At 40.1% G+C, this 18,299-nt stretch overlaps 1 protein-coding gene and 1 long non-coding RNA gene across 3 annotated transcripts in view; one reads left to right on the plus strand and one right to left on the minus strand.

The window, feature by feature from the left end:
• Nucleotides 1-1,116: 1,116 nt before the first annotated feature.
• Nucleotides 1,117-5,805, minus strand: LOC140697458 (uncharacterized). Its single transcript, XR_012074596.1, has 2 exons — nt 5,171-5,805; nt 1,117-1,423 (listed from the first exon to the last, which is right to left on the minus strand). It is a non-coding gene; the product is annotated as an uncharacterized lncRNA (long non-coding RNA).
• A 333-nt stretch (nt 5,806-6,138) lies between these two features.
• RALA (RAS like proto-oncogene A) overlaps nt 6,139-18,299 on the plus strand; it is a 59,316-nt gene continuing 47,155 nt past the window's right edge. For both annotated transcript variants that reach the window (XM_015234581.3, XM_006198529.4), the window contains exon 1: nt 6,139-6,386. The gene's annotated coding sequence lies outside the window, so the exon portion shown is untranslated. The remainder of the gene's footprint in view (nt 6,387-18,299) is intronic.

The raw sequence follows: 18,299 nt of genomic DNA on the forward strand, positions 1-18,299 counted from the left end.
GGCCTCAGGAAACTGATCCAAAAGTTAGTTGCATCATCATCTTGAAGACAACTGTATATGCCAATATATAGGTGTAGTTTTTCATGGTTCAAATCTGTTCTGAAAGAGGGGCTTTAGTTAGTATTATTTTGTATGAGAAAGCACTATTCAAACCAAACATGATCAAGTGCAAAGTGAAATTGCTTTTTGCTTAGGCTTATTTCTAAAAAGTTATCTAAGTCAGTTCCTCAGAACCAGCATCATATGACTAAATTCTAAGCCAGGAGCATGTTTAATTTCTGTCATTACAGCTAAATTGGTAGATACAGTAAGTAGACTGAGATCAGCAACAGAATAATTCTTGTGTAATGTTAAGTCAAAGTTCACACCTTTAACATTTTTATAAAACCACTCTAAAAGGTTTACAGGGCCAAGAACACTAGTGAAGAAATCTGCTTACAGTAGTATTTCTTTTGAATCCTCAAGAATAACTGACAGTAAGTGCAACAATAGACTCTAAAAAACAGTCCAACTTCCTTGACTTAACTGGTCTTGGTGGCATTGAATCCCGTTTAAGTTAGGCAGGCACGCAGGGGGAGCATTCTATAGATTTGACATTGATAGGAAATGAGAAGAGTTGAGAGTATGTTCATGAATATCCTAACTTCAAGGAGAGTAAAGACGAAGAGCACTCAGCAAGTAGCTCGACATAGAAGACAATAAATACTACATCAACCAATGGAGAAAAGAAAATGAATGGATTAAGAGAGCATATTACTTTTGAAAACTGAACCACAGTTGAGTAATTAACAGGAGTTTTTGTGGAGTAGCAGTTGTCCTCGGATCATGTTTGCCACCTCCGTCCTTTTTAGGAGCAGACTAGAAGGACTCAAAGAGACAGCCAGTCAGCAATGACCTCAGACACCTAGTTAAGAATATCTGGTTAGAGATACATGATTAAATTTAGTGCTACGCCTACATGGTCTCTCCCTAAAAATGCATCAATCTGCTAGTGCCAGAAAGACACCACATTCCCGCCCAATCCAGCCAGTGGCCACTGAAGCACAGACAGCAATACAGCTTGGCTCCCTTAATACCTAGGAGACTCGCAGTGCTAGGGAGACAATACACTTCTGGGACGTTTTAAAATTAGAATTTTATTTTATTTAAAGTTCTACCATGAGTAGAAACTGGTGAAATGAGGAATTCCCATGTTGCAGAGCTCTTTAGCCACACACACACACAAATCCAAAGTTTCTAAGAGGATTCATTTTGCAAATACTGTAGCACAATTACTCATTATATTAGCATTCTTGTGTATCACAGGAAAAAATATTATTTAAAACTCAGAGTGACTACAGCTGCTTCTTTTGTCCAAGGTGAAGTGGCAGAATCCTTATCAGTGGGAAAATTACACTATGTTGCTTCCTTCCTTTTGCAGAGGCTGGCAGAAGAAGAGGAAAGGCAAGACTGAAATTTTTAAGTATTTGCCAATTTTTCTATGCCCCCCAAAAAGCCTACCTACCTTAAATGTGCTCAAACACTTACATTACAGTTGGGCAAAATCATCTAACACAAAACCTATTTTATAGTAAAGTGTTGAACATCTCATGTAATTAATTGAATACTGTATTAAAAGTGAAAAACTGAATGGTTGTCTTGGTACAGGATGGTTGGGAGCGTATAGGTTGTTCACCCTCGTGGCCATGTGGCTAACTGGGAGCTGCCGCGACCCAGCATCACGAGAGAGAGGACTGTACCCATGTGGCTAATGCAGGAAAAGTTCAAAATCCAAAATTCGAAGTGTGGTTTCTACCAAATGCTTATGGCTTTCGCAGCATCATAAGGTCAGGGACCGTCTGTACAGGTGATTCTTGTGAACAGCTACACTTGGGGACCGTTGATCTGGAAGTCTCATCCTCTAATCCTAACAGGGAAAAGTGTGGAAATACGCGGTCCACAAGGGTGGACGTGAAAGGGAGGATTATAAAGCTTAAAATGTCAGACCTCTGTTCTTTATGCATTCTCACTACAGTGGCCACAACTAGAGGGCCATCTAGAATAAGTCTAAACAGAAACATTAGGAATGTTACCATACAAGTGACTATCACATACAGCCCCTGTGTATACCTACCCCTAAGCCTCATGTCAGTAAGAGTGAAGCAGGAAACTGAGGCAATGGTCTCACTATTTACATTATAAACCAAACCAAAACAAATGATCTTTACCTGCACGCGCACACGCCCCTAAAAGTTTCCAATGTGATTTTATGTTTTTTCCCCTCACAGTACTCAACTAATCATCATAATATACTTTTTATTTTCATCCCTAAAATACTCTGAGTACTTAATGCTTGACACTACAAAGATGAATAAAAATGCCTGTCTTCAAGATAGCAAAACATAGCCATAAACATAAGAACAGCAGTTTTAAGTTTTAAAAATTTAAGTCTGGCTGAATTTTAGAGATTCTATGAGCAATCAATCATAAAGCCAGAAATGCCCATATTATAAATATGTTCTGGCATAACTGTCATATCAAAGCCGGCAACCATGGTGTAAAGCTCTAGAAGGAACAGTAATTTGAGAGGCTCAGGATAAGAGATTGTGTTTGCTTCTGCTACCTGACAATTTGCAGCAAATCTTTCAGTCCTTAGGCAAGTCTTCAAGCCCTCTGAGCCTATTCTTTTGAACACTGCATGTCTTTTTGTTGTGAAAACAAAATGAAACAATGCAAATGTTAGGTGCCATGGGTATTACAGACAATGCGTATAACTCTACTAATAATAAAACATGTATTTTGAATTGTTTTTCCATCAATAGTGATAACTTGCTAATAACCAACTACTTGCTCATCTGATCCCAAACACACCTTGGAGACTTGTTAAAAGTTATTACTATATGTACAGTTAACGTTCATCGATACAATGTTTTTATAAATTGGTATATAATGAGCACGTGTATAAAATAAATATGCACATTATATAGCCATGAATATATTTAAATCTATGTGTGTTTATATATGCATATACCTTTCAAAAGAGAGATACTGAAGACACCAATCTAAGGGGCAAAATTTCATCTACATTGGACAGAACCACAGGACTATATTTTATTTTGTATTTCTGATGAAACGATGAGAATGACAGAAGATTTACAGGAACGCTCACCTTCGTGCTTCAGACAAACATGTAACTACATTTAAATTCTTATTACTCTATGGGGACGTGACTAATGCTTTAATAGAAAATTCCAGTTAAATGACTATAGTAGACTAATCATTAATTCTATAACATGATTCTGACAAAAACATACCTAACTTCCCCCAAAAGCACACAGTAGCTGTAAGTAGCAGCAAACATAAGAATTGTAGCTACCAAAACTCTCTCCTTTCACTTTTTACTCATATTTGTTAATATATAAGGTTTGATCATAAATAATAAAAATTAAATTCACAAGTCAAGAAGAAATCTAAGTATATTTTAACAGAATCCTTCACATTCTTTGATTTTCCCAGGCAGCAAATCTAGGAATGCTTATGAGTTCTACTGGATATTAGTGCTAATTATTAATATATACTTACAATTATGCCCTTTCATCCAAGCACCTCAAAGGGTTTTTAGAGCGTTAATTTGTTATTTCTTACAATATTTCTGAGAGGCAGGCTGGTAGAAAGTTATTATTATCTCTGTTTTATAGTCAAAGAAACTAGGGCATAGAGAGGTTAAATGACTTTACTAGGGTCATATGGTGAACAAAGAAGTTTGGAACTTCAGATCATTGTTCTCATTTCTAATTCAGTATATTATCCATTATGTAGTTGCTTAATGTGCGTAAATGTATTTCTGTTCTAGGAATATTGAGAATAATGTATTTGAATAATCTAAGAATTAAAGGTGAGAGTTCCTCATTTTTTGGTTAAAAACTAGTAATTAGTCTTTGGTTTGCTGGTGTAGCTATTTAGACAGCTTTTGCTATTTGTGGTTTTCTGAAGCCTCTGCTCAAAAATGATCCATTCTATTTCTGACTCTTTTAAGCTAGGTTAGCATAGCTGTGAACAACCAAGCAGCAGCTGAGACAGGTGACTAATGCACTTGAGGCTGTCTTTCATTGTGTTCTCATTGCTTACTCTTGAAGTTCTCTGTTTAACACTCTTCTAGTTCTCCCTTCAACAGGTGTTTATGCAACCTACCATCCTCAATCTTCTGTCTGTGGCCAGTTTAACTAATCTGCCCTGTCGATTACTAACTTAAATATTTTAAAATTACAATAACAATGATACTAAACTTTACAAGTTTATGATGCTATACTAATTATACTGTTGCCACATTCAGTTTCTTGTAAGCCTGACCTTTACCATCCTTATAAAAAATATGGTCCTTAGAAGACCATTAAGCTTATATTACCACATGGGGATTTTTTTAAATGTATTTCAGTATTTTCCGAAGCAAAATTAGGGAGAAAGAAGAAGTGGTTTTGAATCTGTGTTCAATGAAGTGAGACTGCACTGTTGGCTTTTGGATGTGGTAATACAAGTCTGTGGTGTTTGTAACTTCCTATCACATCCTACCCAGAACTCCAGACCGGTACTGAAACTGCCATGAGACAGCACCATCAGTACTTAAAACTCATCAGGTCCAAAATGGTCCTCATTTTCCACACTCCCTCTCCTATCCCATCAGACCCTTCCCTATCCCATTTGGTAAGATCCACCTTTATCCTCCCGCAAAAGCAGGACAAGGCTTCATTATTGTCACTTCCATTCTCTTAACCAGGAAGCACCTGCCCACTGGGAATCAATTATCATAATCAGTTGATTTAGCATCCTGAATATTTTAGGAATCCATCTTCTTTGGATGCTCTCTGCCATTCACATTATGGGTCTTATCTTTTCTCTTGATTTCCTGTTACGACCCCTTGTATACAAGCTCTCTGCTTGCCCTGTTCCTCCCCTCAACTAATCTGCCCTCCACCAACAGCTCAAACTGTAAATCTGCCCAGGGCCCATCCTCTATTCATTGCCTCACCAAGGCAAGAACGATAGTTAATGTTTGGCTCCCGTCTGCTTCTTCAGATTCTTTTTCAGCAACCCAGACTTCTCAACACTCATTATTTCTCCCTTTGCTACATGCCCTTTCTGTCAAGACTTGCCATTCCACCCCTATTTTTGTGCTATAAAATCCATAACTTACCTTTAAAATCTAACGCAATTTTACTAAAGTCATCTTCTTTCCTCCTCCTCCGTATACCTTGATATACCATAATTCCAACCATAATTATTTGCTTTCACTAGGCTGGACATCCCTTGAATGGACTGTATTGAAGCATGGAGTTGATACTCAATTTTGGGGGGTGAGGTGGGGAGGAGGATAAGGGAATAAATAAATGTCAAGAGATGACTATAGCTGCTAACGGATGTTAGTCTAACGATCTATTTCGAATCTGCGTAAGGGTTAAATAAAAGCAAACGATTTAGTGGAACTACTTCCAACTTAGGCTACCAAATCACAGGATGGGGCCGCGGGATGATCTCAAAGCCACGCCAGGCATCAGACCTGCAGTGTTGCAAGGGGCTCGAGAATCCTTAGAAAAGGATCCCAAACTATCCAAGGATGCGAGTTCTCCAGGGATCAGCAGTCAAGTATGAGTCTCAGGGCAGCTACCGAGACCCTCCAGCCGGGGCAGCCGACTGGCCCATCTCCAGGGATTTAGCCCGCGACAAGCTACGTGGCTGGCTCCACTCTGTAAAACCCCGGCCACAGGACAGAGCGGCCTCCATCCTAGGACGCCCCGGGATAAGGGGCTGCCCCCTAGAAGCAAGATGGCGGCCTCCGCCCTCCCCTCCTCCCCGCAAGAACCCCCTCCTGGTCCCCAGAAGAGGGACAAGAACGTCGTGGCGCCGGCGCCGAGATCCGGGAAACTCCGAGGCCCGCGGCCACTCCCGGACCCCCGGGAGGTGACTTCACCTCGTCGTGCACAGAGAGCCGGGGGTGGGGCTGCCCGAAAGTCAGTGCAGCCCGCCCTCAGAGCGGAGAGGGTGGACACCGGCTAGCCGGCGCCCTGCGGTGCATTGTTCTCCATCTCTGGCCCGCAACACCCTCCGCTCCGCCCGCGGACAGGAAGTTGCTTCCCAGCTGGCCCCGCCCCGCTCCCCAGCGCCCCGGAAGTGATCAGTATTGACTGCTGCAGAGCGGCCAGGAGGAGGGTGGATCTCCCGAGAGCGGAGCTCCGTAAGTCCTCCTCCACCTCCTCCTGCCGCCCAGGCTCCGCCGCCGGCCGTCGAACTCCTCCTTCTGTCGCTCCCGGCGCGGAGCCTCCCAGACTACAAGGGCCGAGCACTTTCCGGCCGGAGTCAGCTTAGCCGCGGCTTCGGAAGCCCGCGGGGCCGCGGACCGGCTTGCGGTGCAGGTGAGCGATGCCCGCCCGGGTCGCCCCGGGAGGGGTTGGGGCCGCTGGGGTTGGCGGCGGGGGTGTGTCCGGGCGGCGGCGGGCCGAGGCCCGGGCGCAGGGCCCGGACGCCGAGATTGCACCTCCAGCGTTCTGCCCGCGAACCAGCTGCGGGACGAGCCCGGGCTGGAATCCGGGGCGCCGTGCTCGCCGCTGTGCGGGCGAGTGCACCCCCTAGAGCGGGCGGTTGCGGCGGGATCCCCGAGCCGGGCAGCCCCTCGAGCTGGCCTCGTCGGAAGGTCACCCCGTATCTCTGGCCCGCCGCGCCGAGGTCCCCGCCTGGGCGGTGCCCGCGACCTGGGGAACCCGTCGCCGCAGTCCCCGCGCCTCACTCCGCCCCTCTCTCCTCCTTCCCTTTCTTCCACTCTGTGTCTGTATGGGAGCAGTTGCTTTTTAAGCATCTCCGACAGGGTTTTGTACCAGATAAAGGAATGGCTTTTTCAGACTGAAGTCATTAGATGCTCTGCACTGAGCTGAATAGCTGGTCCTGAGCTCTCGCACAGGTTTAGCCAATATTCGGGAATTCGGCTTCTGAAACAAGGAAGATAAGATGGATATTTTGAGTGAGGTGGTTCCGTGGAACCTCCGTGGTTCGTTCCTAAATGTTTTTCAGAAGTGGAAGGTGTGACTTGTATGCTTTAGCCTGGGTAAATGTGTTAGTGGGCGGGGGTGACGGCACAGAGAGGTGGCAGTGTTGTTTCAAGGTTTAAGGAGAATGAGGGAGTTGACTGGCCTTTGCTCGGAAACCTGAATGTCCAGACTTGTGAGAGCTCATCCAAGTGTCATTGAGGTTGTGTGAGAACTCCAGAGCCACGCCCTGCCTGTCAAGCTGAGAAGCACTTAATTTACAAATTGTGTTGAGGGGGAGAGGGGGTCGTTATAAAATATATATCATAAGTTAATTCTTGTCCAGGAAGCACATTATGGCTTTTTTCATGCTGCAGAAATTGGATAACAAATTTCGTTAGTAAACTCACTGCAAGGGCTTCCTTTTAGCTTACGTTTATTAGTATGCTGAAATATGTCTTAGTAGCTTACGTTCTTGTCTCTTTTAATACAATATTATTATAAAATGACTCTTGTGACTCTTAAAACATTGTTTTTAGACTTTGAATTTCTTCGGGGCAGGAGCCATGTCTTACTCATCTCTATGTTTCCATGAAGTGTGCCCAGAACATAGAAGTTATTCACACAGTTCTTCACTGAATGAATCTGTAGGTGATCTCACAGTTGCCTTCCAGTAGTCATTTATTTTGCTGGGCTAAGGTTTGCTTGTGGGTTTGTTTCGGTTTGGCGGCACATACAGACTTTGCTTTGTCTTTCTGTTCTTTAGCATGGTCAAAGGACAAATCAAAAAGAATTCTTTGCCCTCCTTCTAAAACTATCCTCCCTTAAAAGGTTAAAATTATATTTAGGGTGTTGGGATTAGGCATTATAATAATTTGTATTCCAGTATTAAATGCTTACTACCTGAGCATTTTTGCCCAGCGTTATCAAGAAGAGATTTCCTGGTGATAGTAAGTTTATGTTTGGAGTGATGACTATACCCCATCTTAATCAAAAAAGAAACTGGGAGTTATCACTGTTGGGATAATGTGGTACATTGCAGAATTGCTTACAGTGGCTCCTTTTTTCCCATGGCTAGATGAAGTCCTCTGACCTCCTCTGATGACCTTGACGTGATTTACCAATAGCTACTTTGACCATTTTTTCCAGAGATCCAGATGCTGTTCTCCAGGGTTTCTGCTGACTCTACAGTCATCTGTATCATTTATTTTGAAGTAATTCTTCCTGTAACACTTTCTTTGCAGGGCTTTCGGGGAAAAGGGCTAATTATAGGAAAGAATCTTGTCTACCATTTGTGTGGGGAGATAATTTTTGTCTATAGATGGTTGGGTTATTTTCACTGTAGGGAGGTTCAAATAAAAAAGTGCTGATACCTTCTTTCCGCTCCAAATGTCTGGTCCTGCACTGGTTTTCCAAGCTCAGCTACTACAAAACATAAATAAATGTACCAGTATCATTCTTGTGTATGTGTGTTTCAGTGTAATATGCAGTTGTAATCCTTAGTACATGGGTTGCGGAGACAATCACTTAAAATACTGGGATATGGGGCTGTGAATATTCATGGGGAAAAAGATTATGATTTTGAAGAAGTAGGTAAGTTCATGGTTTTCATTGTTTTATAAAATGTTTTAATTTTAGACACTGGGGAGAGGGAAGGAAGCCTGCAATTTCTTATCTCAGTTACCACTATACAGAGATCAGAGCTCTCTTTTATTTCAACAACCTCTTGGTAATAACAGCCCTCCTACATTGATTGCCTGACAAGCACTGTTATTAGAGCTGTACTTATATTATTTTTAATCTCCACAGTATTTCTGCAAGATAGATAGTTTTTCCATACTTTACTAAGGCTAGGTGAAGTTATTTGCCGGAAGCTGAGCTGCTAGTGTATAACAGAATCTGGATTTTAAATGATTTCTGAGAGCATTGGCTATTGCAATTAATCCAAAAAGGTTGAGAAAAAACTCGATTCTGATTAAGCTGAGCTCTAAGAAAGCAAAGATACTGAGCCCCTCAGCACTCTTGGCCATCAGATGGGGCCTGGGGTAACCAGTGACCCTGGCCAGGTGGCCTCAGACAGCAGCCAGTCTTCTTTCTATGACCTTCAATGTGTTACCACCTTCTGCGTGTGCCGTGATGAAAAACTGGTTGGGCATTGTTCATAAAAGTGTCCTGGGAGAGTAGAGTATTAGGCACTCAACTTTGGTGTTTGATGATTACTTTTTACCTTTTAAGTACCTGAAGAGTCCCTATATTAAAGGACTGTTGGAAACCTATTGGTCATGACCTTTCCTGCAATCCTGTTGTTTTTTAGTTCTTTCTTGGACTAAAGGAGATGGGGGAGAGGTTGTGGGAGAATGGGAAGAATGGTGAAAAAGCAAAGGTGTACGGAGGCTGTTTTTAGCATTTCAGACAGTTTATCATTTTCCCTCTCGGTTTAGTATGGAGGCTTCAAGGTGACAGAACTCTTAGAAGGGTCTAATTGCTCTTTGGTGCCAGTAGAATTCTCTTCACTCTCCTCAAGCCTCTGTACTTTTTATTTTATTTTTTAATTTTTTTTTATTTTGTTGGGGGGTGATTTATTTATTTTTGGAGGAAGTACAGGGGATTGAACCCAGGACCTTGTGTATGATAGGCATGTGCTCTACCACTTGAACTATACCTTCCCCACAAGCCTCTGTACTTAAAAAAAAAACAAAAAAAACCACCCTTTTAAATGGGCTTAATTTGAAGGATGTGTTCATCTCTTGGTTTAATAAAAAAAAAAAAAGCGTATAGCTGTAAGTAAAAAACAGCTTATTCTCCAGCCCCGATTAGTAACAGTTGTTCTTTGTTTTTATTTTTGTTTCTTTAGCTCTAAAACACTTTTCTTACTACTGTGTAACACTCATAAAGATTTGGTTACAACATAGGGAAAAAATGAAATTAAAGCTCTGTGAGTTCTTAAAAGATGATTGAATACATTTTGGAAGAGAATTTGCATCTTTGATTTAATTATACCTGAAGGTAAAAACTTAATTTCTCAACATCAAGAGAGTATTCTGTACAAGCCAAAAAGCAAGTTTCCAGAAAATATGATGTTTTTCTTAAAGGCTTTCCCAGCTAGAGTCCTGTTATTAGATTCAGTAGATATAAAGCTTGACACGCAACATCTCCTTGAAGTCTGGGATCCAATTTCGTTTCAGAATTCACTTACTGAAACTAAATATTAGGGTTTGACAGTGTCATCTTGGAGAATAAAATACAGTAAGATTATAAACTGACTTCTTCAACTCCCAGATACATTGTGAAGATGGGGCAAAGATCTCCAGTTTCCACAAAGATTGTGATTGTTGTCTTCTAAGCCTCAAGATTCCTGCTTTCTTACGCAATTGAGTAGCTAGCATAGTAATCCATTGAAGTAATCCATTGAACTACTGAGTGGTTGCAAACACTTTAGTTCAGCTGCCCTGTCTAGGTCTATTCTGCATGACTGTAGCAGCCTTTTCGCCTCTGGTTGGGTCACCTCCTTCTGATCTTTTCTCTGCACTTGGTTAGAGCATTCGTGTTATTCCCCTGCTTCAAAACGCTTTCATAGTTCCTTCTTGCTATTGATGAAATCTGAATTCCTTTTATCCCTAATTTCATATACAAAACTTTTAACATAAGGTAAGGAGCACCTTACCTAAGTCTGTAGCTTTATTTCTTTTTTTCTGGGTATTCAGTTCCAGCAATCCAGGCTTCTGGAATGCTAGCATTTTTTCTGTCTCTCATTTCCTCTTCCTGTAATTCTAGCCACTCCTTCGCCCAATCTAATGTATCCCTGCTTGTCCTTTAGAACTCAGTTTAGCTTATACCGCTCCAAAAATTGTATCTTGATTCGATTCTTTCTCTCAGTCCCATCCCTTCAAAAATAAAAATAAAAAACCTTTCAAGACTGGGCTAGTTGCTCCCTTCATGTGTTGCCATAAAATCTCCCATCGCACTTACTACTATGGACTGTACCTTCATTAGCCTGTTGTAAATGTTGTTGACCACAGTCTACAGTTACCTCCTAACTACATGTACACATAGACTCTTACAAGCCTTCACAGGCCTCTATTAGAAGTTCCCCAGACTTTCTCAGTTCATGCATGGCATCCTTATTATGTAGGTGATTTTTCACGGCATCCCTAAGTAAGAAGAAACACCTAATGGTTTAATTTATTAAATAGTTAGGTCCAAACAACTTAAGTATTTATGTACTAACAATTTAGAAACTATTTGAAAAAAGTAATACACATATGTTAAAATAAACAACTTTCATTTTTAACTGCATAGCACCCCATGGTTTATTCATCCAGTTATCCTGTACTTGGACATTTAAGTAATTTACAGTATTTTTCAATTACATACGACGTAATGAAAATCTTTGTGTACATGTTTCTTTGTATTGTTTGAGGTGTATCTTCAGGATAGATGCATATATAGGTTTTGTTAGGTATTGCCAAATTCTTCCTCTTGGGTTGAACTATTCTGAATTCCCATCAGTAGTGTTGTAATAGTGCCGTAGCCTCACCAGCAGTATATTGTCAACCTTTTGAATTTCTTCTGATCTGATAGGTGAGAAATGGTATCTCAGTGTAGTTTTAATTTGCATTTCCCTTATTACAAGTGAATTGAACATTTCTTCATATGTTAAGGGGCCATTTTTTACATTTTTAAAATTATTCATGTGATTTGCTCACTTTCTAAATAATTTTTGGTCTTTTCCCTTCAGATTCTTAAAGTTCTTTATATTTAAGAACATCGGTCATTTAATTTTGACATATATTGCAAATATTTCACCCAGTTATCTTTTGGCATCGCTTGTGGTGTTTTTTCTGATGTGCGAAAGTTTGTTTTTGTGTAGTCAAATATATTAATCCTAAATTTATTGCACCTGGATTTTTAGTTGTAGTTAGCCGTTTTGCTACGCACAGTCTATAGAGGAATTCAACTACGCTTTTTTTCTAGTACCAGTATGGTTTCACTCATAATACGGAGAACATTCAGTTCTTTGATTCATTTGGAGTACATTTCTATATATGGTGTGAGGAATGGATCTGATTTTATCTTTTCCACATGGCTGACCAGTTGTCCCAATACCATTTTAAAAATAATCTTTGTTCCCTTATCATATACTACATTTCTGTATGTAGTTGGGGTATTTTATTCTTTTGGATTGTCTGTGTACTGGTACTACACTATTTTAATCAGTCCCTCCTGATGTTTCCCTTACTAGTCTTGCATATTGTATTTTTTCACATGAACTTTAGTATCAATTTGTCTAAGTCCATTAAAAAGCTCACTGCTGTTTTTATTGAGATTGCATTAAACTTACATTTTAACTTAGAACTGATCTCTTTGATGGTGTTGAAACATCTTAATCTAGAACAAGCCATGTCTTCATTTTCTTAAATCTCCTTTTGTCTCTGGTTTATGGTTTTTATTTACTGTATATAAGTTTTGCGCATTTCTTGTTAAGTTTCTTCCTTCTTATATTTTTGTATTTTATCTTTTGTTGTTACTGTTATAAATAGAATTTTCTAATCCATTATATCTACTAACTGATTGTTACCTTGCTAAATTCTTATTGTCAAGTTACTTTTATCAGTGTTTCTCTTAGACCCAGGTGTACTATCATATCACCTGTAAACAGAGATTTTATCTTCTTTTCCAATGTTTATCTGTCTCTAAGTGTTTATCTTACCTAATTGCATTGATTAATATCTCCAGAACAATGTTAAATAGTGGTGTAAGTCTTTAATAGAGATGCTGATTGCTTTATTGTATTATCTTCTCTTTGGATATACAAAGATGTACATTGTACTAGATATTAATTTAACACACAGAAATACCTTTCAAAGACTGCAGTCTTTCTCTGTAAGAGATGCTTAATGGAGATAGATGTGGTAAGAGGCAGGAGAGTGGCTTACCTAGTGGGCAGCAGCAAAGTACAGTCATAAGCAAGGTCAGGGACTGATGCCATTTCCCAGTTCATTCAGTCACCCTCAGTCGTATTCCTGCCTCTCCATACAGTTCTTCTGAACCTCATTGTAATCTTCACTCAGCCAGTCACAGGTGCCACAGGGTGACCTCCATGTCTCCTCTAGGCTAAAGCAGCCGTAGATCTTTGAAAATCAAAGGGTTTCCTTCCTTGTGGGCTTTCCCACTCTTACATGGTTTCTGTGCTTTGCAGATGGATTAGGCTCACCTTGTATTGATATCGTTATGGCTTAAGTCCTTGTGTTTATAGGTCATATGGCAAGTCAGGCTGGTAATTAGATGAGTTTATCTGTGGGATGGCCCAGAGTACATAGATGTGGGGTAGTTCTAGACAGGTTTGTAGGGCCTGGGTCCATCTGGGCAGAGAAGCAAGATAGTGGAGTAGAAGGACGCTTGTAGCTCACCCTCTCCCACAGATACACCAAAACTCACATCTACGGACCCACTCAGCCAACCAGAGCACCTGCCGAACTCCAACAGAACATTGCCCTCTTCGAAAGACAAAGACGCCAAAAATCTGGTAGGAGAAAAGGAAAAAAGAAAGAAGAAAATTAGATAGATAAATAAATAAACTCCTTAAGGACCACAATAGATAACTGATACTCCTTAAGCCACAGTGCCAGAGAGATATGAGCAATATGAGGAAGCAGAGGAACCACTCCCAATTAAAAAAGCAAGAGAAATCCCCTGCAAGCACGATCAATGAAATAGACATTGAGGGCCTACTAGATCAAGATTTCAAAAAAGGAGTGATCGAAGTACTGAAGGAACTAAAGGAGATAGTGTTTAGGGCCTGGGTCCATCTGGCTTTGAGGCAATTATTTCTCCAGAATTCATTTGTAAAGATCTAGTCCTCTGGCTGGAAGTAACAAGTTGGTGTGGAATCAGGTGTTGGCCCAGCATCTTGCACACATTCCATCCACTTGGCAATTACAGACCCACACCATGGCTCAGCCTCCCATCTTCTGGAGAGTGTTCTCATTTCACTGCCATCTAATTCATCCAGAAAATTCAAGTAGCATATTTTCTGTAGATTCTTATCATTTCAGTATTATCTAGGTCCATTTTATGAACTCCCAGTCCACATCCTGTTTTCTATCTCAGTCATTCTAAATACTTCCTCTCCCAGGAGTGCTAGGTGGTAGGATATTGATTAATTTCTTGTCCCTTACGCTGAGGAACTCCTCCCTAGCAGTCCCTGCAGCTCTTAGTCTGTGACCTGTAGTCCGTCTTTGCTGTCTCAGAAGTGCTGCTAGGTCTCCAGGTTGAGGAGCTCCCAGTCAGCAGGTGAGCACTCTTGTCCATGGCCAGTTGTCCATCTCCACTTTCTAGGGACCCACGTGGCCTTTTTCTCTCTGGGTCCTGTTGCCTTCCTGTCTTGCAGTGCAGCCTTTGAGGTTGGTGCTTGGGGGCTCTCCTGTCTTGGAGATCCTCGGGTCTCACCCTGTGCTACATGCCGCCACCCTGATGGCAGGGCTTGCAGGAGGCTGATCTTTTCTCTTCCCTCATTCTTTCTTACTTCCCCTACTGCCCATCAACAGATGGATGAATGGATAAAGAAGATGTAGTGTACGTATATATGCAACAGAATACTACTCAGCCATAAAAAAGATGAAATCCTGCCATTTGTGACCACATGGACCTTGAGGATATTATGCTAAGTGAAGTAAGTCAGATAGAGAAAGATAAATATCTTTTGATTTTACTCATAGGTGGAATATAAAAAACAAACAAAAAAATAAATGAACAAACCAAAACCAAACAAAAACACACAGATATAGAGTACACAGTAGTGGTTATCAGAGGGGAAGGGACAGGGTGGAGGACAAGACGGCTAAAGGGAATCAACTATATTGTGACAGATGAGAACTAAATTTTTGGTGGGGAGCCCACTGTAGGACATACAGAAGGAGGAACAGAATGTTGTACACATGGAACTTATGTAATGTTATAAACCAGTGCTACCTCAATTAAAATACAAATTTTTTAAAGAAAGAAAATGAGTGCTCTTCCCCCCCCCAATTTTGTGTTTTGAAACATTTTAAACCTACAAAAAAGTGAGTATTGTATTGAATACCAGTATTTGCTAATCATTCTGGCTCAGCAATTATGATTATTGTTTTTGCCGCATTTGCTTTATCTTTCTAGATGTAGGTGCTTTTATCTTTCTGAGCTATTTGAAAGAAGGTTGGAGACATGAACTTCACCTCTGTGTACTTGAGCTTCCATCTCCTGAGAATGAAGACATTTTCTTGTATAACCATATTATTGTAACACCTAAGAAAATTAGCAGTAATTCCATAACATCATCTAATATCTAGTCCAAATCCAGATTTCTGTAATTGTCTCCTCTTGTGTTTAATAGCTGGTTTTTCCCCTGATCCAGGATCCAGTCAAGGCTCATCATTTCTGCTTGCTTATTATGTCTTCTTTAGTCTCTCATATTTCATTTTTTCTAGTTAACTTTCTTGAGACATAAGTTACATATAATGAAAGTCACCCATTTTAGGTTTACATTGGTTTTTATTTACTTAACTGAGTTGTGTAAATCATTACCATAATCCAGTTTTAAAACATTTTCATCACTTCAGCATAAAATCTCTTATGATCCTTTGTTGTTAATTTCCATTCCCAGCCATTAGTTTATATTCTATCCCTACAGATTTGTCTTTTCTAGACATTACATATAAATAGAAATATACAATATGTAGTCCTTTTGAGTTTCTTTTACTTAGCATAATACTTTTCTGGTTCTCATGTTGTAGCATGTGTCAGTAGTTCTTTTCTTCTTACTGATAAACAGTAGCTGGATAGTCCATTCTATGCATGTATCACATTTTGCTTATCCGCCTATCAGTTGATGGACATTTGGATTGCTTCCCCTTTTTGACTATAATGAATAATCCTGCTGTGAACACTCATACTAGTCTTTGTGTGGACATATGTTTTCATTTCTCATGTGTATGATAGAGCGAAATCTCTAGGTTTCTGGTAGATTCATGCTTAACCTTTTAAGAAACTGCCAAACTGTTTTCCAGAGTGGCTGTTCATAATTTTGCATTCCTACCAGCAATGTTTGAGAGCTTCCATTTCTCTCCATCTTTACCAGCAGTTGTTACAGTCTTTAAAAAACTTTTTATAGCCATTCTAGTCGATATAGAATAGTATCTCATTGTGGTCTTCATTTGCTTTTCTCTGATGAATAATGGTGTTGAGCATCTTTCCATGTGCTTATTATCCTTTCATGTATTTCCTTTAGTGGAAAGTGTACTGAAATCTTTTGCCCATTTTTTAAAAAATTGGGTTGGTTATCTTCTCGTTATTGAGTTGTAAGAGTTCTTTGTGTATTCTGGATGCAAATCCACCAGATATGTGATATGCAAAGATATTCTCCGAGTGCTATGGGTATTTTGTTTTCGGTTTTTGTTTTTTGTTTTTTTTGTGTGTGTGGTTATGTTAACCACAGGTCTTGCTTAAGTTTTCTGGTTTGCCATAGGGCTTTTTGGAGGGTTGGAATAAAAGCTAAATCTTCTGTTCATAATTCTTCCGCATGTCTAGTACTGAAGTGCTAGATTAATTAAAGACAGTGTAGTCATCTTCATCCTGCAGTTCAGCAGTGAGAAACTTCCCTTCTGACCCACAGGAGGATCAGAAGACCCTATAGGTATTAGCGTTCTTTCAGTTATCAGAGCCAGAAGTCTAATTCAGGCTATTTTAGGCAAAACAGAAATTTGCTGGGTTTCTCTCCTTCCCCAGCTCTGCTTCTTTCTTCGTTATACTGGCAGACTGTTCATGCTTTCGTCTCCAGATTCATTTCTTCCCAGCTCAGCAGAAAGGGTCAGTCTTTCTCACTAGCTTACAAAATAGAGCACTCTGACCAGCCTGAGTCTCATCCTGCTTATGAGGGAGGTGGAGCATCCTGAGTTATAGTCCCGTTCTGACGCAGTAAGGAAAGGGTGGTTCCCACTAGAGAAAGGGGTGCTGGGCAGACAGATCATATGTATGCTGCTTTAGCGGCATCCGGTCTTTTTTTTTTTTTTTTTTTTTTGCCCACTTTCATGAGATTAAACCAAAAGTAATGAATAGAAGGTTAATATCTGGAGTTTTGGGGGTAAAAAAATCCCATTTGTTATCTGATTATTTTAAACTCTAAATTAGCCTTTCCTAGTCGTACTTTTTCTTATCTAAACAAATGCACATGATACTTGGTTTAAGCTAAAACATTCCGCGTACCTCTCCCCACCTCCTATAAAACTGAGGGGAGGACCGGCATCAATAGTGATGGCTTGATCATTGTGGCTGACCTTTCTGTACTTCTCTGGAGCATTCTTTTATGTAGTTTTCTTTAACTCTGAGAACGGGGTTATATCCAGGCTGTCTTGGAGTTCCTGCATTCCTACAGATTGCTGAAACCCATGTTTATAATTAGTTTCCTTCCTCTCTTCTTTCATCTTCTTAGATTCTCAAGCTCTGTCAGTGTCCATATGTTGTATGATTCATCTTTGAAGTGATTTTTTTTTTTGAAGTAAGGCTAGTTCCCAGCTCCTTTTCATAACATTGCATGTATGGTGATGGTGACGATGCTGCTGATGTAGTTGTGACTGTCCCGCTCAAAAAAGAAAATACTTTTTATCACTTGGAGCGTTTCTAATCAAAACTCTTAATAGACAAATACAACTGATGTGTAAATACTATCGTTACATTGGACAAATAACTTTGGATGCTATGTGGCTTTTGCCTTGCTTCCATACTCTTCTGGCACTCTTCAGGATTTATTTTTAGTGTGAAAATTAAATGCAGAAACAAGAACTTCTTGGTTTTGGACTGTCTGTATAAAATGTATCATCTCATGTAGAGTTAACACGGACCTTAAAAGGACATCTAATATATTCTTCCACCCTTTACAAAAATCCCCTAAAAACTACCTGGCCACTAGCCCTTGCTTAAACACTTGTGGTGATATTGTGGAAATCTGTATTGTTTTTGAATGTTTTAATTTAAAAATCCATTCTTGTTTTGAACTGAAGTCTGTTATCCTGTGACTTCTCTTTGTTCCTGTTTTGTTCTCTGGAGAAACACTTAGTACGAAAACATGTTTTTGAGCCCTTGTTAAACAGTGCATCTGGTGACAGAGTTAAGAATAGGCCTTTTTACATATACTTTTCTTCGAATAATTGAAGATGGCAGTCATACAGTTCCCTTGCGAGCTTCCCAAGTGTCTTCGTGTTCAGACACATCCCTCACGTCTTTAGTTAGTTCCCTAGCCATCCTGATCACAAGCTTCTAAAAATAGTACAGTAA

Source organism: Vicugna pacos, chromosome 7 (assembly GCF_048564905.1).
Source record: "Vicugna pacos chromosome 7, VicPac4, whole genome shotgun sequence".
Taxonomy (NCBI): Eukaryota; Metazoa; Chordata; class Mammalia; order Artiodactyla; family Camelidae; genus Vicugna; species Vicugna pacos.